Source organism: Pongo pygmaeus, chromosome 2 (assembly GCF_028885625.2).
Source record: "Pongo pygmaeus isolate AG05252 chromosome 2, NHGRI_mPonPyg2-v2.0_pri, whole genome shotgun sequence".
Classification (NCBI taxonomy): Eukaryota; Metazoa; Chordata; class Mammalia; order Primates; family Hominidae; genus Pongo; species Pongo pygmaeus.
In genome coordinates, this window is record NC_085930.1 from 193,316,570 (window position 1) to 193,339,063 (window position 22,494).

At 42.5% G+C, this 22,494-nt stretch overlaps 1 pseudogene; it reads left to right on the forward strand.

Annotated features, from left to right (window-relative positions):
• Positions 1 to 3,208: 3,208 nt before the first annotated feature.
• On the forward strand, positions 3,209 to 9,482 carry LOC129033100 (putative heat shock protein HSP 90-alpha A5; annotated as a pseudogene).
• Positions 9,483 to 22,494: the final 13,012 nt, after the last annotated feature.

The following is a 22,494-nucleotide window of genomic DNA, read 5'->3' on the forward strand; positions in this document are numbered from 1 at the left end:
CATTATCTTGCACTGATCTCATTTTAGCACTTTCCTAATTTATTATGTTTCATGATATTCTTTTTCTGGTTTTCCAAGTTGAATTCTCCATTAAAGTGTTCTCAGTCTTTCTATTGATTTTATTCAGAACAGCTTTAGCTATATCCCATAGGTTTTAGAATAAGGTGATCTCCTCTTCATTACTTTGTAGACAATTCATAATTTGTTTTAATTCTGTCTGATATAAAGGCTATTTGGGGCCAGATGCAATGGCTTATGCCTATAATCCCAATACCTTGGGAAGCTGAGGTGGGAGGATTGTGTGAGCTCAGGATTTCAAGAGCAGCCTTGGCAACATAGTGAGACCCCATCTCTACAAAAAATAAAAAAAAAAAATTAGCCAGGCATGTATGGCACACGCCTGTCGTCCCACTGTGCAGGAGGCTGCGGTGGGAGGATTGCTTGAGTCCAGGAGATCGAGGCTACAGTGAGTTCTGATTGTGCCACTGCACTCCAGCCTGAGCGACAAAGCAAGACCCTGTCTCGAAAAAAATAAAAATAGAAATAAAGGCTATTTGGGAGAATGTGTCTTCATATCCATGGATAAGGGATTTTTGTTACTGTTATCTTTTCATTGTTAATTTCTAGTTTCTTGGTTTATGATCAGAGAGCGTGGTGTATAAATTTAAACCTTTTTGGATTTATAAAGCTTTCTTGGCCAGGCACGGTGGCTCACGCCTGTAATCCCAGCACTTTCGGAGGCCAAGGCGGGTGGATCACGAGATCAGGAGTTCGAGACCAGCCTGGCCAATACAGTGAAACCCCGTCTCTACTAAAAATACAAAAATTAGCTGGGCGTGGTGGTGTGTGCCTGTAGTCCCAGCTACTCGGGAGGCTGAGGCAGAGGAATCACTTGAACCCGGGAGGTGGAGGTTGCAGTGAGCCAAGATCGCACCGCTGTACTCCAGCCTGGGAGACAGAGGGAGACTCTGTCTCAAAAAAAAAAAAAAAAGCTTTTTCTCTGGCTGAATGCATGATTGGTTCTGTAACAAGCTTTGTTTCAGGACATTTAAAAAGTATATATTTGAGTTCTTAGGTGTTCTGTCTTTTTTAAAAAACGTATATATTCTCTATATATGCATCTACTAAATATGCTTATTTATTACATTATTCAAATCCTGTATATCATAGCTTATTTTTGTCTACATGGTCTGTTAAAGTTCAAAAGTATTCTATCCATGTTCTCTGGGTACTTGTAGTTTTCCTTTTATATGCTTGACAGCTATGTTGTTTGATGCATAAAAATGTATGGTTATTACATCTTCTTGAATTGTGCCTGATTTTATCCTCATATATTGTCACTATTTGTTCTGTTCAATGTGTTTTGAACATGATTTCCATTTGTAGGATAGTGTTGCAAATCTTGCTTTTGCCTAGTATATTTTTGCACATCTCTTTCATTAATTCTTGATTCATTTTTGAAGAGTGATATACATACGAGGTACAAATATCAAAAGGTACAGTAGGGTCCGGGCATAGCGTTTCACGCCTGTATAAAAATAAAAATAATAGACCAGCCTGGCCAATATGGTGAAACTCCAACTGTACTAAAAATACAAAAACTAGCGGGGCATGGTGGCACATACTTGTAGTCCCAGCTGCTTGGGAGGCTGAGGCAGGAGAATCACTTGAACCCAGGAGGCAGAGGTTGCAGTGAGCCAAGATTGCATCACTACACTCCAGCCTGGGCAATAGAGGGAGACTCCGTCTCAAAAATAAATAAATAAACAAAAATTTTTAAAAAATTAAAATTAAAAAATAAATAAAATAAAATAAAAACAATAACAGCCCTTTCCCAAAACAAACCTCCTTCTTGCCTGGGGACTAGACTGCCTTTGTAGGACTAACGAACTAGCCACAAGATTAGAAATTATGGTTTAGGAGTCATGCAGGCGGAGGCTACAAAATTCTAACCCTCTCTAAACTGCTCCTAAGATCAGTGCTTAAGGTATTTTGCAGACCCTGCACTTAATGAATCAGCTGGCCACCAAGATCGATAAACTGGCTCATCTGATCTTGTGGCCCCAACCCAGGAACTGACTCAGCACAAGAGGACAGCTTCAACTTCCCATGATTTTATCTCTGATCTGACAAATCAGCACTCCCGGCTCACTGGTTTCCCCACCCCACCAAGTTGTCCTTAAAAACTCTGATCCCCGAATGCTCAGGGAGGCTGATAAAATTCCAGTGTCCCGCACAGCAGGCTCTGCATGAATTACTCTTCCTCTATTGCAATTTCCCTGTCTTGATAAGTTGGCTCTGTCTAGGCAGCAGGCAAAGTGAACCCACTGGCGATTACAGACCCTTGAATTTCACTAGGTTATGTCTAAATGTGTGTTTTCACTAATCCTTTCTGTGTCTCAGTGACCTTTTTCAATATGAATATTTAAATCTTTCTTCTGTTTGGGAAATTTTTTCTAGGACATAAGTAACACTCTACTTATTCTCTTTCATCTGTTCTTTTTCTGTTCAGGCATTTCTTTTTTTTTTTTTTTTGAGATGGAGTCTCGCTCTGTCGCCAGGCTGGAGTACAATGGCGTGATCTCAGCTCACTGCAACCTCCACCTCCTCGGTTCAAGCGATTCTCCTGCCTCAGCCTCCCAAGTAGCTGGGACTACAGGCGCACACCACCATGCCCAGCTAATTTTTGTATTTTTAGTAGAGATGGGGTTTCACCATGTTGGCCAGGGTGGTCTTGATCTCTTGACCTCGTGATCTACCCGCCTTAGCCTCCCAAAGTGCTGGGATTACAGACATGAGCCACCATACCCGGCGCTGTTCAGGCATTTGTGCTATTCACAAGTTAGGTCCTATGGATCTGTTTTCTAAACTGTTTTTTTCTCTTCCAGCTTCCATTTTTTGTGGCTTGGCTTTGTGTTGTGACCAATCTTTCAGACACCAATTCAGTTTTCAGGAGTGACCATTTCTATTCTCAGTTCATCTACTGAATGTTTTAATTAAAAATAATTTTTAATTTCATAAAGTCTTTTTTAATTTTTTTGAGATGGAGTCTTGTTCTGTTGCCCAGGCTGGAGAGCAGTGGCATGATCTTGGCTCACTGCAACCTCCACCTCCAGGGTTCAAATGATTCTCCTGCCTCAGCCTCCCAAGTAGCTGGGATTACAGGTGCATGCCACTGTACCCGGCTAGTTTTGTATTTTTAGTAGAGATGGGGTTTCACCATGTTGGCCAAGCTGGTCTTGAACTGCTGACCTCAGGTGATCCACCCACCTCGGTTTCCCAAAGTGCTGGGATTACAGGCATGAGCCACCATGCCCAGCCTCATGAAGTCTTTTAAGTGTTCTAATCACATGTCCTAGAAATTATCTTCTCTCCTTTCTTAATCCTACTTCAGAAGGAGCCCTTGTCCTCAATATTCATATTAGTCATTGACATGGTTTATTTTATTTTATTTTATTTATTGAGATGCAGTCTTGCTCTCTCAGGCTGGAGTGCAGTGGCACGATCTTGGCTCACTGCAACCCAGTGCGGTTCAAAAGATTCTAAAGATTCTCCCAGGTGCAAAAGATTCTCCTGCCTCAGCCAACCAAGTAGCTGGGATTACAGGTGCCTGCCAACGTGCTTGGCTAATTTTTGTATTTTTAGTAGAGAAGGGGTTTCACCAAGTTAGCCAGGCTGGTCTCGAATTCTTGACCTCTCAGGTGATCCGCCCACCTCAACCTCCCTAAGTGCTGGGATTACAGGTGTGAGCTACTGTGCCCGGCCTGACTTGGTTAATTTTAAATGTCAATTTGGCTAGACTATGGAGCCCAGTTGTCTGGTCAAACACTGGTTTAGATGTTGCTGTGAAGGTATTTTGTATATGTGATTGACAATCAGTAGGCTTTTTTTTTTTTTTTTTCCTTTTGAGACAGAGTATCTGTTGCCCAGGCTGGAGTGCAGTGGTGCGACCTCAGTTCACTGCAACCTCTGCCTCCTGAGTTCAAGCGATTCTCGTGCCTCAGCCTCCCAAGTAGCTGGGATTACAGGCATGTGCCACCACACCTGGCTAATTTTGTATTTTTTTAGTAGAGACGAGGATTCACCATGTTGGCCAGGCTGGTCTCAAACTTTAGCCTCCAGTGATCCACCCACCTCGGGATCCCAAAATGCTGGGATTACAGGTGTGAGCCACTGCGCCTGGCCCCGCTGTTTTCATTGCCTGCTCATAATTTTGTGTCCTCTCAGCACCTGTGTAGGTCACACTGTAAGGTTCTTTCGAAGAAGAGCAAACCAACTTAACTGTGGAGGCCTGGGCCAGGCTGCTTATATGAACCAGTGATGAAACACTGTCATTCTGCTGAAGCACATGGAGGGCATGCCTCAATTCCCAGGTCAATCCAGGAGCAAGTAGCAATCCTCTCCCATCTGCAGGGAATGGAAATAATTGAACATACTCATTCAATTTCCCCTGCCTTCCAACACGAACCAGTCAGGCTGTCCAACGACCACAGCAGCAAACAGTTAGAGGCAGCTCTTCCCCAAGTTCACAGGCTTCTATTTGAAGTCTAACTGCTGGACTCCTTCAGAGGACTGTAAAGCTCTGATCTTTACACCAGCCTCAAAGAGAGACAAGCTTTTTCCTCAATACTGGTCCATATCATTCAATTGGAACTCAGAGAGAGGAAACAAAGGCACAGACCTGACCATCATTCTTCTTTCCACTCTCTTACCTCTTTCCACTCCTTTATTTTCCCCAAACCCCCTACAATGTCAGGGGTGAGGTTTTCCCCTGCATCATATCATCATTCTTCCTGAGTCTAGTTTCTTGACTAAACGGTAGACAAAGTTGTCTTCTAGATTATGGGGAAAACTCATAATTTGACCAACTAGGTCAAATTATGCTTGGTATGCTTAAGAGAGATCTAAAAGTATATAGAAATTCCTTTCACTCTCAAACTGCCTATTATCTTGCTGAATAATCACAGTTTTAATATGAGCCATTAAATGTTACCTTTTTCAAAACATGGGTTTTTCATTTTTCATAAATTACAAGTTTATAGAGAGAGAGAAGGAATCTCTCAATTAAAAAAATTAAGGTGCATAACTTCACACTAATCATGATAAAATGCTAAATAAACTTAAGTTGATTCTAATAATTTGAAATAGCTTCCCATAGGCATTGACAGCTTCACTGGTAAATTTTACCAAATACTTAAAGAAGAATTAATACCAATTCTACACAGTCTCTTTCAGAAATTAAAAGAAGAGGAAACATTTTGCAACTCATTCTATGAGGCCAGTATTATTATCCAGATACTGAAACCAGACAAAGATGTTATATTTAAAAACAAAAAAAACTACAGACCAATATCTCATATGAATATAGATGTAAAAATCCTCAACAAAATACTAGCAAACAGACCGGGCACGGTGGCTCAAGCCTATAATCCCAGCACGCTGGGAGACCAAGGCCAGTGGATCACCTGAGGTTAGGAGTTCGAGACCAGCCTGGCCAACATGGCAAAACCCCATTTCTATTAATACAAAAAAAATTAGCCAGGCATGGTGGCGTGCACCTGTAATCCCAGCTACTTCGGAGGCTGAGGCGGGAGAAACACTTGAACCCAGGAGACAGACGTTACAGTGAGCCGAGATTGCACCATTGCACTCCAGCCTGGACAACAGAGTGAGACTGTCTCAAAAAAAAAAAAAAAAATACTAGCAAACTGAATCCAGCAACATATAAGAAGGATTATATGCAATGAACAAGTGGAACTCATCCCAAGAATACAAGATTGGTATAATATCAGAAAATCAATTAATGTAATACACTATATTAAGAGAACAAAACCCACACAATCATTTTAATAGCTGCAGAAAAAGCATTTGACAAATCCAAAACCTTTTATGATTAAAAAATAACACTCAACAAACTAAAAATAAAAATAACTTCCTCAATCTGTTAAAGGATGTTTATGAAAAATCCACAGCTAACATCATACCAAATGGCAAAAAATTGAATCTTTTCCCCCTAAAAGTGGGAACAAGACAAGAATATTTATTCTCTCCACCTCTATACAATATTGTACTTAACATTATTGAGGGTTGGCCAGGTGCGGTGGCTAATGTCTCCCAGCACTTTGGGAGGCCAAGGTGGGTGGATCACTTGAAGTCAGGAAGTGGAGAACAGCCTGGCCAACATGGTGAAACCCCATCTCTACTAAAAATACAAAAATTAGCCAAGCATGGTGGTGTGCACCTGTAATCCCAGCTACTCGGGAGGCTGAGGCAGGAGAATCGCTTTAACACGGAAAGTGGAGGTTGCGGTGAGCCAAGATCTCACCACTGCACTCCAGCCTGGGCGACAGAGCGAACAGCCTAAAAAAAAAAAAGAAAAATAAATAAAAAGGCATCCAGATTGAAAGGAAGAAGTAAAGCAATCTCTGTTTGCAGATGATATGATCTTGTAAATAGAAAATCCCAAGGAATTCACTAACAATCTACTAGAACTAATAAATGAGTTCAGCAAGGTTACAGGACAAAAGATCAACATACCAAAAAATATTGTATTTATATATGCTAGCAATAAACAATCTGAAAATAAAATTAAGAATCATTTTAAAAAAATAAGGCATTTAGGGATAAACTTCACAAAAGAAGTGCAACACTTGTATAATGAAAACTAAAAAACATTGTTGAAAAAATTAAAGAAAATCTAAATAAATGGAAAGATAAGATATACCATGTTTAAGATTTGGAAAGCTTAAATCCTGTGAAGATGCCATTACTCCCCAAATTGATCTACAGATACAATGCAATCTGTATCAAAATCTTGGCTGCCTTTTTTTTTTTTTTTTTTTGCAGAAATTGACAAGCTGATTCTAAAATTCATATAGAAATTCAAGAGGCCTGCATGCTTTAGCATCCTGGTGCTGCTATACTGCAGAGCCCATGTGGTCCCTTAGCCAAGCTGCCTGAGGAAACCCAGACCCAAAACCAACCAATGGAGGAAGAAGAGGTTGAGATGTTTGCCTTTCAAGCAGAAACTGTCCAGTTGATTTCACTGATCATCAATACCTTCTACTTGAACAAAGAAACCTTTCTGAGAGAGCTCATTTCAGCTTTCTTTTTTTTTAGCTCTTTATTTTTATTTTGGACACAGCATCTCACTCTGTCACCCAGTCTGAAATGCAGTGGAGCGATCTTGGCTCACTGCAGCCTCCACCTCCCGGGCTTAAGTGATTCTCATGACTCAGCCCCTGACAAGCTGGGACCATAGGCATGTCCGTCATGCCTGGCTAACTTTTTGTATTTTGGGTAGAGACGGGGTTTCACCATATTGCCCAGGTGGGTTTCACCATATTACCCAGGCTGCTCTTGAACTCCTGACCTCAAGCGATCCACCTACCTTGGCCTGCCAAAGTGCTGGGATTACAGGAGTGAGCCACAGTGTCTGGCTCAAGAGAGCTCATTTCAAATTCATCAGATGCTTTGGACAAAACCTGATATGAAAGCTTGACAGATCCCAGTAAATTAAACTCTGGGAAAGAGCTCCACATTAATCTTATGCCAAACAAACAAGATCGAACCCTTACTATTATGGATACTGAAATTGGAATGACCAAGGCTGACTTGATCAATAACCTTGATACTGTCGCCAGTCTGGGACCAAAGCATTCATGGAAGTTTTCCAGGCTGGTGCAGAATCTCTATGATTGGCCAGTTCGGTGCTGGTTTTTATTCTGCTTATTTGGTTGCTGAGAAAGTAACTGTGATCACCAAACATAAACATGAGCAGCATGCTCAGGAGTCCTCCTCAGGGGGATCACTCACAGTTAGGACTGACACAGTGAACCTATGGGGCATGGAGCAAAGGGTACCCTGCACTTGAAAGAAGACCTAACTGAGTATTTGGAGGAAAGAAGAATAAAAGAGATTGTGGAGAAGCATTCTCAGTTTATTGGCTATCCCATTACTGTTTTTGTGGAGAAGAAACGTGATAAAGAAGTCAGTGATGATGAGGCTGAAGAAAAGGAAGATAAGAGGAAGAAAAAGAAAAAGAGTCCGATGACAAACCTGAAATTGAAGATGTTGGTTCTGATGAAGAAGAAGAAAAGAAGGATGCTGACAAGAAGAAGAAGAAAAGTAAGGAAAAGTACACTGATCAAGAACTCAACAAAACAAAGCCTATCTGGACCAGAAATCCTGACGCTATTACTAATGAGGAGTATGGAGAGTTCCATCAGAGCTTGACCAATGACTGGGAAGATCACTTGGCAGTGAAGCACTTTTCAGTTGAAGGACAGTTGGAATTTAGAAGAGCTCTTTTTGTTTCAAGGTGTGCTCCTTTTGACCTATTTGAAAACAGAAAGAAAAAGAACAACATTCAGTTGTATGTACGCAGAGTTTTCATCATGGGTAACTGTGAGGAGCTAATCCCTGAATACCTGAACTTCATTAGAGGGGTGATGGACTCAGAGGATCTCCCTCTAAATATTTTTTCTGAGATGTTGCAACAAAGCAAAATTTTGAAAGTTATTAGGAAGAATTTGGTCAAAACATACTTAGAACTCTTTGCTGAACTGGCAGAGGATAAAAAGAACTGCAAAAAGTTCTATGAGAAGTTATCTAAAAACATAAATCTTGGAATATATAGATTCTCAAAATCAGAAGAAGCTTTCAGAGCTGTTGAGATAGTGCACATCTGCCTCTGGTGATGAGATGGTTTATCTCATTGTGTTTTCCAGAATGAAGGCAAACCAGAAACATATCTACTACATTACAGGTGAGACCAAGGACCAAGTAGCTAACTCAGCCTTTGTAGAATGTCTTCAGAACCATGGCTTAGAAGTGATCTCTATGATCGAGTTGATTGATGAGTACTGTGTCCAGCAGCTGAAGGAGTTTGAGAGTAAGACTGTAGTGTCAGTTGCCAAATAGGGTTTGGAACTTCCAGAAGATGAAGAAGAAAAAAAGAAACAGGAAGAGAAAAAAACAAAGTTTGAGAACCTCTGCAAAATCATGAAAGACATGTTGGAGAAAAAAAATCAAAAAGATGGTTGTGTCAAACTGGTGATATCCTCATGCTGTATTGTCACAAGCACATATGGCTGGACAGCAGACATGGAAAGAATCATGAAAGCTCAAGCCCTGTGAGACAACTCAACAATGGGCTGCATGGCAGCAAAGAAACACCTGGAGATAAACCCTGACCCTTCATGATTGAAACCTTAAGGCAAAAGGCAGAGGCTGATAAGAACAAGTCAGTGAAGGATCTGGTCATCTTGCTTTATTAAACTGCACTCCCACCTCCTGGCTTCAGTATGGAAGACCCTCAGACACATACTAACAAGATCTATAGGATGATCAAACTTGGTCTGGGTATTGATGAAGATGATCCTACTGCTGATGATATCAATGCTGCTGTAACTAAAGAAATGCCGCCCCTCAGAGGAGGTGATGACACATCACGCATGAAAGAAGTAGGCGGCTCTGGCTGAGGAATGACTTGTACACGTGTTCAATACTCTATCTTCATTCTCTCTGATAATATATTTTCAGGATTATTTTAGTTATTTTTGTTAACATTTAAAAAGTCTGTATGGCGGCCGAGCGTGGTGGCTCACACCTGTAATCCCAGCAGTTTGGGAGGCTGAGGCGGGCGGATCACCTGAGGTCAGGAGTTCGAGACCAGCCTGGCCAACATGGCGAAACCCAATCTCTACTAAAAAAAACAAAATAGTAGCCGGGTATGGTGGTGTGCACCTGTAATCCCAGCTACTCAGGAGGCTGAGGCAGGAGAATCATGTGAACCCAGGAGATGGAGGTTGCTGTGAGCTGAGATCATGCCATTGCACTCCAGCCCAGGAGAAAGTGCGAGACTCTGCCTTCAAAAAAAAAAAAAAAAAAGTCTGTACGGCATGACAATAACTATTTCAGGGGGAAGGTAAGATTTCTTTCTACTTCCAAGTGATTTTGTGATACTTCTAAGTGATTTTTGTGATACTTCAGGCACTAAAACAGAGCTAGCAATGCTTTTCTAGTTTCACATTGGCTTATTTTAACAGATTGGGATAATGTGTGTTGTAAGATGTATGTAGGCTGGGTGCAGTGGCTCACACCTGTAATCCCAGCACTTTGGGAGGATGAGGCGGGCGGATCACCTGAGGTCAGGGGTTCATGACAAAACCTCGTCTCTACTAAAAATACAAAAATTAGTCGGGTGTGATGGCAGGTGCCTGTAATCCCAGCTACTCAGGAGGCTGAGACAGGGGAATTGCTTGAACCCAGGAAGTGGAGGTTGCAGTGAGCCAAGATCGTGCCACTGTACTCTAGCCTGGGCAACAGAGAGAGACTCCACCTCAAAAAAAAAAAAGAAAAGAAAAAAAGATGTATGTAACCTAATATTAACTTTGTGATCTAAAGTGTTTAGCTATCAAGCCAGATTCCTTAGCAGGCCAAATCTTTTGTCATTGAAGTTTTCTGAGAGATACCTTGATGTTTAGAGGAAAAGTATTTGTTGCGTATTCTAGGATCTACTTTTTAAACTTTTCATCCTCTAGTTGCCAATTCTGCATGTACTTGTCCTCTGGAAATATGTTAAACTGAAGCAACTTGATGGGAGGAACTCTCCACAGGACTTGTTTTCCAAAGGAAAATATTGTTTGCAGGAGCAAAATTATAAGCCTACCTAGGCATATCGTAAAGCTGTTCAGAAATAACCCAGAGCAAGGCTTGTGAATGGAACTGTAGTACCCAAGTCACATTCTGCTTAAAAAGGTTGTAACAAATACAGATGAGTTTAAAAGAAAAAAAAAAAACGACAGAAATGCAACAGGCCCAGAATAATCAAAACAATCCTGGAGCAGAACACAGTTGGTAGACTCACACTTCCTCATTTCAAAACATACTGCAGGCCAGGCGTGGTGGTTCATACCTGTAATCCCAGCACTTTGGGAGACTGAGGCGAGGGGATCACCTGAGGTCAGGAGTTCGAGACCAGCCCGGCCAAAGTAGCAAAACCCCATCTCTACTAAAAATACAAAAATTAGCTGGGCATGGTGGCGTGTGCCTGTAATCCCAGCTACTCGGGAGGCTGAGGAAGGAGAATCGCTTGAACCCAGGAGGTGGAGGTTGCAGTAAGCCGAGATCGTGGCACTGTACTTCAGCCTGAGAGACACAGCAAGACTCCATCTCAAAAAAAAAACTTACTACAAAGATATTGTAATCAAGATAGTGTGATACTGGCATAAGGATAGACATATAGGTCAACGAAATTCTAATGGAGAGTTCATAAATAAACCCTAACATTTACGGTCAATTTATTTTCTACAAAGGGAAAAAAATAATTCAATGATAAAAAGAATAGTTTTTTTCAGCAAATGGTGCTTAGACAACTGGATATCCACATGCAAAAGAATGTCTTTGGACCCCTACCCCTCACACCATACACAAAAATTAACTCAAAATGGATCAGTCCTAAACATAGGAGCTAAATGTTTTCTTAGAAGAAAATATAGTAGTTAATCTTCACGATCTTGGGGTGGGCTATGATTTCTTATATATGACTATTATAAGCACAAATGATAAAAAAGAAAGATAGATAAGCCTGGGCGCGGTGGCTCACGCCTATAATCCAAGCACTTTGGGAGGCCTAGGCAGGCGGATCACCTGAGGTTGGGAGTTTGAGGCCAGCCTGACCAACATGGAGAAACCCTGTCTCTACTAAAAATACAAAATTAGCCGGGCGTGGTGGCTCATGCCTGTAATCCCAGCTACTCGGAAGGCTGAGGCAGGAGAATCGCTTGAATCCGGGAGGCAGAGGTTGTGGTGAGCTGAGATTACACCATTGCAGTCTACCCTGGGCAACAAGAGGGAAACTCTATCCCAAAAAAAGAAGAAGAAGAAGAAAGGAAGGAAGGAAGGAGGGAGGGAGAGAAGGAAGGGAGGGAGGGAGGGAAGGAAGGAAGGAAGGAAGGAAGGGAGAAATTGGACTTTATCAAAATTTAAAACTATCATGCTTTAAATAAACCATCAAGAGAGTGAAAAAAGAACCCACAGACTGGGAGACAATATTTGAAGGTCATATATCTGATACAGGATATATACCCTGAATACATAAAGAGCTCTTACACCTGAACAATAAATAAACAAATAATCAACTAAAAAAAGCAAAGAATTCGAATAGTCATTTCTCCAAAGAAGACACGCAAATGGCCAGTAAGCACATGAAGGCCGGGCACAGTGGCTCATGCCTGTAATCCAGCTCTTTGAGAGGCTGAGGTGGGCTAATTACTTGAGGTCGGGAATTCAAGACCAGCCTAGCCAAAAAACCCCATCTCTATTTAAGAAAAAAAAAAAAAAAGAGCAGGCCAGGTTGGGTGGCCCACGCTATGGGAGGCCAAGGTGGGTGGATCACCTGAGGTCAAGAGTTCGAGACCAGCCTGATCAATATGGTGAAACCTGGTCTCTACTAAAAATACAAAAATTAGCCAGGTGTGGTAGCGTGAGCCTGTAGTCCCAGTTATTCAGGAGGCTGAGACAGGAGAGTTACTTGAACCTGGGAGGCAGAGGTTGCAGTGAGCTGACATCACACCAGTGCACTCCAGTGTGGGCAACAGAGTGAGACTCTGTCCAGACAAACAAACAAAAAAGCACATGAAAAGGTGCTTGACATCATCAGTCATTAGGGAAATGCAATACACTTTACCCTCCTGAGGATGGGTGTTTTTTTGTTGTTTTGGTTTTGGTTTTTGCTTTTGTTTTCAGACAGAGTTTCGCTCTTGTTGCCCAGGCTGGAGTGCAATGGCACGATCTTGGCTCACCGCAACCCTCGCCTCCCGGGTTCAAGTAATTCTCCTGCCTCAGCCTCCCGAGTAGCTGGGATTACAGGGATACGCCACCATGCCAGCTAATTTTGTATTTTTTAATAGAGATGGGGTTTCTCCATGTTGGTCAGGCTGGTCTCGAACTCCTGACCTCAGGTGATCCGCCCGCCTCAGCCTCCCAAAATGCTGGGATTACAGATGTGAGGCACCATGCCCAGTCGAGGATGGATATGTTTAAAAAAAAAAAAAAAAAAAGATAATAACAAGTGTGGATAATAACAAGTTGGAAATCAAAATGGTGTAGACACTTTAGAAAATAGTTTGGGAGTTTTTCAGAATGTTAGACATAGAATTACCATATGACCAAAAAATCCACCCCAAAGTGTATGCCCAGAATATATGAAAACAAATGCTTATACGAAGAATTTTTTGGCCAGGCGTGGTGTCTCACGCCTGTAATCCCAGAGCTCTGGGCGGCTGAGGCAGGTGGATCACAAGGTCAGGAGTTCAAGACCAACCTGGCTAACATGGCAAAACCCCGTCTCTACCAAAAACACAAAAATGAGCTGTGCATGGTGGCGCACACCTGTAATCCCAGCTACTCGGGAGGCTGAGGCAGGAGAATTGCTTGAACGGGGACCCGGGAGGCGAAGGTTGCAGTGAGCCAAGATGACGCCACTGTACTCCAGCCTGGGCTACAGAGGCAGACTCCGTCTCAAAAAAACAAAAACAAAACTTTTCACAAATATTCATAGCAGCATTTTTTATAACACCCAAAAAATAGAAACAACCCAAATGTTCATGAATTGATAAATAGATAAACAAAATATGGTATCTCTATACAATGAAATATTATTTGGACATGCAAAGGAATGAAGTACTGATAACATCACAAATGGCTAAACCTTAAAACCATTATGCTAAATGAAAGACAAACATACACAAAAAATTGTATGGCCAGATGTAGTGGCTTATGCCTGTAATCCCAACCATTTGGGAGGTTGAGGCGGGCGGATCACCTGAGGCAGGAATTCAAGACCAGCCTGGCCAACATGGTGAAACCCTGTCTCTATTAAAAATACAAAAATTAGCTGGGCATGGTGGTGGGCACCTGTAATCCCAGCTACTTGGGAGGCTGAGGCATGAGAATCGCTTGAACCCGGGAGGTGGAGGTTGCAGTGAGCTGAGATGGTGCCACTGCACTCTAGCCTGGGCAACAGAGTGAGACTCCGTCTCAAAAAAAAAAAAAAAGAGAGAAAAAGCTGCTTTTTAAAAACCACATTGAGTGACATTCTACAAAATAACTGGTCGCTACTTATCAAAAGTATTAAAGTCAGAGCCTGACGTGGTGGAGCCCACCTATAATCCCAGATAATCAGGAGGTTGAGGCAGGAGAATACCTTAAGCCTAGGAGTTTGAGTCTAGCCTGGGCAACATAGTGAGACCCTGTTTCTAAAAAAAAAAAAAAAGAAAAAGAGTGTCCAAGTCATAAAAGACAAGGAGAGACTAAGGAATTGTCACAGATTGGAGGAAACTAGGAAGAAGTGAAACTATATGCAGTGTGAGATTTTGATCTAATCCTGGAACAGAAAACTGATACTGAGGGGGGAAATTGTTGAAATTCTAAAAAGGTCTGTAGTTTATTTAATAATTTTATACTGGCCGGGTGTGGTGGCTCACGCCTGTAATCCCAGCACTTTGGGAGGCCTAGGCGAGTGGATCACCTGAGGTCAGGAGTTGGAGACCAGCCTGACCAACATGGAGAAACCCCATGTCTACTAAAAATACAAAATTAGCCCGGCATGGCGGCGGATGCCTGTATTCCCAGCTACTCAGTAGGCTGAGGCAGGAGAGTCACTTGAACCCAGGAGGTGAAGGTTGCGGTGAGCCGAGATCACACCATTTTACTCCAGCTTGGGCAACAAGAGCGACACTCCGTCTCGAAGAAGAAGAAGAAGAAGAAGAAGAAGAAGAAGAAGAAGAAGAAGAAATTTGTACTAACGTTAGCTTCCCAACTTTCATAATGATACTATGGTTACACAAGTTGTTAACTTTAGGCAGAAAATATTAGGAAACTCTCTACATTATTTTGCAACTCTTCTGTAAATCTAAAATTATTTGAAAATAATTTTTTTTTTTTGAGACAGGGTCTCACTATGTCACCCAGGCTGGAGTGTAATGGTCCAATCTCAGCTCACTGAAACCTCTGCCTCCCAGGCTCAAGTGATCCTCCCACCTCAGCCTCCAGAGTAGCTGGGACTACACCACCATGCCGGACTAATTTTTTATTTTTTGTAGAGACAGGGTTTTGCCACATCACCCAGGCTGGTCTCAAGCTCCTGAGTTCAAGTAGCCCACCCACTTAGACCTCCCAAAGTGCTAGGATGACAGGCATGAGCCACCATGCCTCTCCTATGGAAATTTTTAAAGTGAGAAATTTAAGAGACATTTCAATCAATTACAATATATAAACATTATTTTGAGCCTGAATAAAACAATAAACATTTCTAAGAAAAAGATACTGATGGGAAAATTGGGGAAATTTGAGCAGAGTAGTTAATGATATTTAAAACTATGTTAATTTTCAGTAGAATAATGACACGATTATTTTTGCTAAATGATCATTTTCTTCTAGAGATAAATGCTAGAATATTTACAGATGAAATGATAAGATGTGTAGGATCTCCCAAAAATAATCCAAAGGGAGAGAGGAAAGTGTAGGGGCAGGTACTGATGAAACAAGATTGAACTGATCATTGTTCCACATGGTGATGGATACATGTGTATCCATGTGTGCTTTTGTACATGTTTAGACTTTTTCTTTATAGTAATAGAAAGTTTTTAAAATTGTTTGTTTCTTTCTCTTTGCCTCCTTTCTGTTACAAATCCTAATCTCTTCTTTGGCACATTCATGCCTCAGGTCAACCAGAGGTAACATCATGTATTTGAAAAGGTAAAAAAAAAAAAAGGGGGGGGCACATTACTGACTCTCAAGACATCACCTACAGTAAACTGGTATTGTTGACACAAAGTTCTGCCAGGCGCGGTGGCTCACGCTTGTAATCCCAGCACTTTGGGAGGCCAAGATGGGCGGATCACGAGGTCAGGAGATCGAGACCACGGTGAAACCCCGTCTCTACTAAAAATACAAAAAATTAGCCAGGCATGGTGGCGGGTGCCTGTACTCCCAGCTACTAGGAGAGGCTGAGGCAGGAGAATGGCGTGAACCCGGGAGGCGGAGCTTGCAGTGAGCCGAGATTGCGCCACTGCACTCCAGCCTGGGCGACAGAGCAAGACTCCATCTCAAAAAAACAAAAAAAAAAACAAAAAAAAAAAACAAAGACACAAAGTTAAAGGTGATAGTTCCCAATTTCTGGGTTATGGACCTAGGGAACCAATCCTATGGAATTGGCAAATACACAAACATATCTCATGATCTGTAGATGAAACAAACAGTATCATAAACACACACATACATAGCTATTTTTTTAAATAATTTTTTTTGGCAAAGACAGGGTCTCACTATGTTGCCCAGGCAGGTCCTGAACTTCTGGTCTAAAGTGATCCTCCTGCCTCAGCCTCCCGAAGTGCCAAGATTACAGACATGAGCCACCGTACCTGGCCAGTTAGCTATTTTTAGAGGTGTCGTTGTAATTTTTATTTATTTTATTTATTTTTTAGTTTTTTTGGAGACAGAGTCTCCCTCTGTCACCCAGGTTAGAGTGCAGTGGTGCGATCTCGGCTCACTGCAACCTCTGCCTCCTGAGTTCAAGGGATTCTCATGGCTCAGCCTCCTGAGTAGCTGAGATCACAGGCACCCACTGCCATGCCCAGCTAATTTTTTGTATTTCAGTACAGACAAGGTTTCACCATGTTACCTAGGCTGGTCTCAAACTCCTGAGCTCAGGCAATCCGCTTGCCTCGGGCTCCCAAAGTGCTAGGATTACAGGTGTGAGCCACCACACCTGGCCTAATTTTTAAATATGGAGTTTTCTTAATTATCTTTGTGTTACCGATTTTTAACTTAATTATACTGTGGTCAGAAAGTATGCTTTGTGTCAAAGCATGTCAAACTTTAATGTACATGTGAATCCCCTGGGGATCTTGCCAAAATGCAGGAGGTCGGGGGTGAGATGTGGGCATCTGCATTTCTAACAGGCTTTCGTGTGATGCTGCTGCTACTGCTGTATGAACCATACTTTTAGTGGAAAAGGTCCATATGATATATGATACCAATTCCTTGAAATCTGTTGAGATTTGCTTTATGTATAATATTCACAAACATTCCCCAAACATTTGAAAAGACTGCATATTATCCAATTAACGAATGTAGAGTTCTACATAAATTCATTAGATCAAGACATTTAATTATAATATTCTAGTCTTCTGTTTCCTTTATCTGTTTGATCTACCAAATACTGAGATATATTTAAAATATTTTACTATAATAGTAGATTTGTCAATTACTTATTTTTTCTTTCTTTCTTTTTTTTTTTTTTTTGAGATGGATTCTCACTCTATCACCCAGGCTGGAGTATAGAGGCACAATCTCGGCTCACTGCAACCTTCACCTCCCGGGTTCAAGTGATTCTCCTGCCTCAGCCTCCCAAGTAGCTGGTATTACAGGCAGGTGCCACCACACCCAGCTAATTTTTGTATTTTTAGTAGAGGATTCACCATGTTGGCCAGGCGGGTCTCAAACTCTTGACCTCAAGCAATCCACCCGCCTTGGCCTCCCAAAGGGCTGGGGTTACAGGTGGTGAGCCACCGAGCCCAGCCTGAGTCCTTATGTTTCAAGTGTATTGCTTGTAAACAATTTATTGCTGAATTTTATTTCTTGGCCCAGACTTTATGTGAATAATAAAAAAGATCTTAGAATGTTTTTAACTCTAATAACTTCCTGTCTGACTTAACATGTATAAGTAGTTTAGCATTTTCTTTTAGCCACCCAACTTAGACATTAATATTATTTTATGTCATCAATGTTTGTTTATATTTATTCACATGCTTAGCATTTTATTTACTAGAACTTTCACCTTGCATCTCAGACCTTTGTTCTGGAATTTTTCTCCTTCGGCTTGAGGTACATCTTTGAACAGTGCTGTTAATAGAACCTTCTGCAATAGTGGAAATATTCTACATCTGCATTGTCCAATATAGTAGCCACTAGCCACACATGGTTATTAGGCACTTGAAATGTGGCAAATGTGACTGTATTACTGAATTTTTAATTTTATATAATTTTTATTCACTTATTTATTATTCATTGATTCATATTTTTTTTGAGATGGAGTCTCGCTCTATCGTCCAGGCTTCCAGGCTGGAGTGCAATGGCGTGACCTTGGCTCTCTGCAACCTCCGCCTCCCAGGTTCAAGCAATTCTCCTGCCTCAGCCTCCTGAGTAGCTGGGATTACCAGCATGTGCCACCGCACCCGGCTAATTTTTTGTATTTTTACGTGATCCACCTGCCACAGCCTCCCAAAATGCTGGAATTACAGGTGTGAGTCACTGCGGCTGGCCCTATCTTTCTTTGTGTTGGGAACCTTACAACCCTTCTCTTCTAGCTACTGTGAAATATACAATAAATGATTGTTGGCTAGGTGCGGATGCTCACACCTGCAATCCCAGCACTTTTGGAGGCTGAGGCAGAGGATTGCTTAAGGCCAGGAGTTTGAGACCAGCCTGAGTAACATGGCGAGACCGCATCTCTACAAAAAAATTTTAAAAATTGGCTGGGCATGGTGGCACATGCTTGTAATCCTAACTACTCAGGAGGCTGAGGCAGAAAGATTGCTTGAGCCCAGAAATTCAAGGCTGCAGTAAGCCATGATCAAGCCACTGCACTCCAGCCTGGGTAGTGGAGCCAGACTCTGTGTCTAAAAAATAAATAAATAAATAAATAAATAAATAGTAAAATTATTAGCTATAATTTCCCTACTGTACTATCAAATACAAGAACATATTCTTTCTATCTAACCGTATTTTTGTTCCACTTAATCAGCTTCTCCTCAATCATCTTAAGGCCAGGATTGCTGGCCTTAAGCAATCCTCCTGCCTCAGCCTCCAAAAGTGCTGGGATTGCAGGTGTGAGCATCTGCACCTAGACAACAATCATTTATTGTATATTTCACAGTAGCTAGAAGAGAAGGGTTGTAATGTTCCCAACATAAAGAAAGATAGGGCCGGCTGCAGTGGCTCACGCCTGTGATCTCAGCACTTTGGGAGGCCCATTCAGGAAGCTCAAGCTGTCTTCAAGAGGGCTGGTCTGTGTATGTCGGGATCTCAGTAAAGGTCTTTTGATGATCAGTTGTCTATTTTTGTTTATCTGAAAATGTATTTATTTTACCCTTGTTCTTGAAATACAATTTTTCAGCTGGTCATGATGGCTCATGCCTGTAATCCCAGCACTTTGAGAAACCAAGGTGGGAGGATCACTTGACCCGGGAGCTCAACACCAGCCTGGGCAACATAGGGAGACCTTGCCTCTATCAAAAAAGAAATAATTTTTTTTTTAATAAATTTTTTTTTTGAGATGGAGTCTTGCTTTGTTGCCCAGGCTGGAATGCAGTGGCACCATCTCGGGTCACTGCAAACTCCGCCTTGTGGGTTCAAGTGATTCACCTACCTCAGCCTCCCGAGTAGCAGAGATTACAGGCGCATGCCACCGTACCCGTCTAATTTTTGTATTTTTAGTAGAGATGGGGTTTTGCCATGTTGCCCAGGCTGGTCTCGAACTCCTGACCTCAGGTGATCCACCTGCCTCAGCCTCCCGAAGTGCTGCGATTACAGGCGTGAGCCACCATGCCCAGTCTAAAAATAAATTTAAAAAAAAGAAAGATAATTTTTCTGGGAAGACAATTCTACGCTGACATTATTTGATCTCAATGCCTTGAAGATGTTATGTCATTTTCTCCTGGCTTCCATTTTTGCTGTAGTGAAGTCAATCTTATTTTTGTTCCCTTTTAGGTAATACTGTATATATTTTCTCTCTGGCTGTTTCTAATTTTCTGTTGTTGCTGTCTTTGGTGTTTTGCCAACAATAAGTGCTACAGTGTTGCTAACCTGTGACCCACCAAACTAAGGGACTCCTTCCTGCCCAGGCATTGGGGAAACTGGCTATTTCTCTTGGTCAACTGTTTAGAAAGGAGTTTCCACAGAGGAACTCTTGGCACTAGGTGACCCTTATCTCTGGTGACCATTCATTCGAGAGGGCCAGGAACTGAGCAGCTTCCTTCAGCCCAGGAGGCAGGACTTTCAATTGCTATTTTTAGTAGAGATGGGGTTTCACCATGCTGGCCAGGCTGGTCTCGAACTCCTGACTTCAGGTGATCCACCTGCCTCGGCCTCCCAAAGTGTTGGGATTACAGGCGTGAGCCACCGTGGCCGGCCCTATCTTTCTTTGTGTTGGGAACATTACAACCCTTCTCTTCTAGCTACTGTGAAATATACAATAAATGATTGTTGGCTAGGTGCAGATGCTCACACTGGCAATCCCAGCACTTTTGGAGGCTGAGGCAGGAGGATTGCTTAAGGCCAGGAGTTTGAGACTAGCCTGAGCAACATAGCGAGACGCCATCCTCCCTCTGGATTCAAGCCCCTGATGTTTCGGCTGATCCATTCAGCCACACCTTTTTCTCCTGGCAATACTGTCTCAGGAACTTCACTGTCTCTCTCCATTCCAGCCCCATTCAGGAAGCTCAAGCTCTCTTCAACAGGGCTGGTCTGTGCATGTCTGGATCTCAGTGTAACCAGGTAAAATTTGTTTCCACAGGGCTCTTCTAGGCTCCATGAACATCATGGATGTGGCTGACTCCCACTTCACAATCCTGGAATGCTCTGTATCAACAGGGATCTGAAGAGTCTAACAATTGTTGGGGAGGTTGGAGCGCAGCACAGCAATTACCTCTAGGGGGCGGTGTTGCCAAACTCCACGAGCCACTCTAGCCTCTCATGAGGCAGGGCCCAGCCAAAGTAGTGTATTTATTGTTAACGACTTTATTTTCATTTTTTCTCCCTTCCCTTCCCTTAGGATTTTGAGTAAAGTCTCTTTTGAAAAATCCCAACCTGTTTCAACTCAACTATGGATAAAAGTTAACGGACATTTTTTTCCCTCAAACCTCAGCCTAGAAGACAAAAAGAATTGTTATACCCTGGAGACTGGGTATATCTCTGGACGTCCTAACAAAAACAGGGAAGAACTCAGTTTTTTGTTTGTTTGTTTGTTTGTTTGTTTTTGTTTGAGACAGAGTCTCGCTCTGTCACCCAGGCTGGAGTATAGTGGCGTGATATCAGCTCACTGCAACCTCCGCCTCCCAGGTTCAAGCGATTCTCCTGCCTCAGCCTTCCAAGTAGCTGGAATTACAGGTGCACACCACCATCCCTGGCTAATTTTTTTTTTTTTTTTTGGTATTTTTTTTCTTTTTTAGCAGAGATGGGGCTTTGCCATGTTGGCCAGGCTGGTCTCGAACTCCTGACCTCAGGTAATCCACCCGCCTCGGCCTCCCAAAGTGCTGGGATTACAGGCGTGAGCCACGTGTCCGGTCCAGAACTGTATTTCTTCTGTCATTTTCTAGCAACCTAGGACACGGACCTCAGCTATCCTGTAGTATATTTAGAACTCTTAACTACTACTGCAGACCCAAAGTAACTAGAAAAATAAACGATACTCACAGCAGTGAACAAGCTCGGTCCACTAAGCAACAAGTGAGCCCAGCTGAGAAGCACAAAAGGCCCCAAGACTTACCCTCAAGGTGCTCCACCAGTTTAATGCTTCCTGTCACCAGAGCCCTGGCTCTTTAGCAGTGCCTAGAAAAGACCAGCTCTTGTATACATATCAAGGGTGCCCTGAAGGGGACATATCCTACCATTATTTTAATATATTTATAAGTAGAATTTTGGAAGGGGAAAAGTGCCACCTAAAGTTAGAAGAAAACAGGCCAGGTGCAGTGGCTCATGCCTGTAATCTCAGCACTTTGGGAGGCCGAGGCGGGCAGATCACTTGAGGTTAGGAGTTTGAGACCAGCCTGGCCAACATGGTGAAACCCTGCCTCTACTAAAAATAGAAAAATTGGCTGGGCATGGTGGCACGTGCCTGTAATCTCAGCTACTCGGGAGGCTGAGGAGGGAGTATTGCTTGAACCTGGGAGGCAGAGGTTGCAGTGAGCCAAGATCACACCATTGCACTCCAGCCTGGGCAACAGAACAAGACTCCGTCTCAAAAGAAAAAAAAAAAAAAGAAAAAGAAAAATAGAAGTGTTACTAAGGATGTGAAGAAATTGAAACCCTTGTTCCACTGTGGGTGGGAATGTAAAATGGTGCATCTGCTGTAAAAAATATATATATGGCAGCTGAGTGTGGTGACTCATGCCTGTAATCCCAGCACTATGGGAGGCTGAGGCAGGAGGATCACTTGAGCCCACGAGTTTGAGGCTACAGTGAGCCATGATTGCGCCACTGCACTCCAGACTAGGCGACAGAGCAAGACCTTGTCTCAAACAATGGGGGCCAGGCACGGTGGCTCACGCCTGTAATCCCAGCACTTTGGGAAGCCAAGGCAGGTGGATCACCTGAGGTCAGGAGTTTGAGACCACTGTGGCCAAAACGGTGAAACCTCCGTCTCTACTAAAAATACAAAAATTAGCCAGGCGCAGTGGTGTGCACCTGTAATCCTAGCTTCTAGGGAAG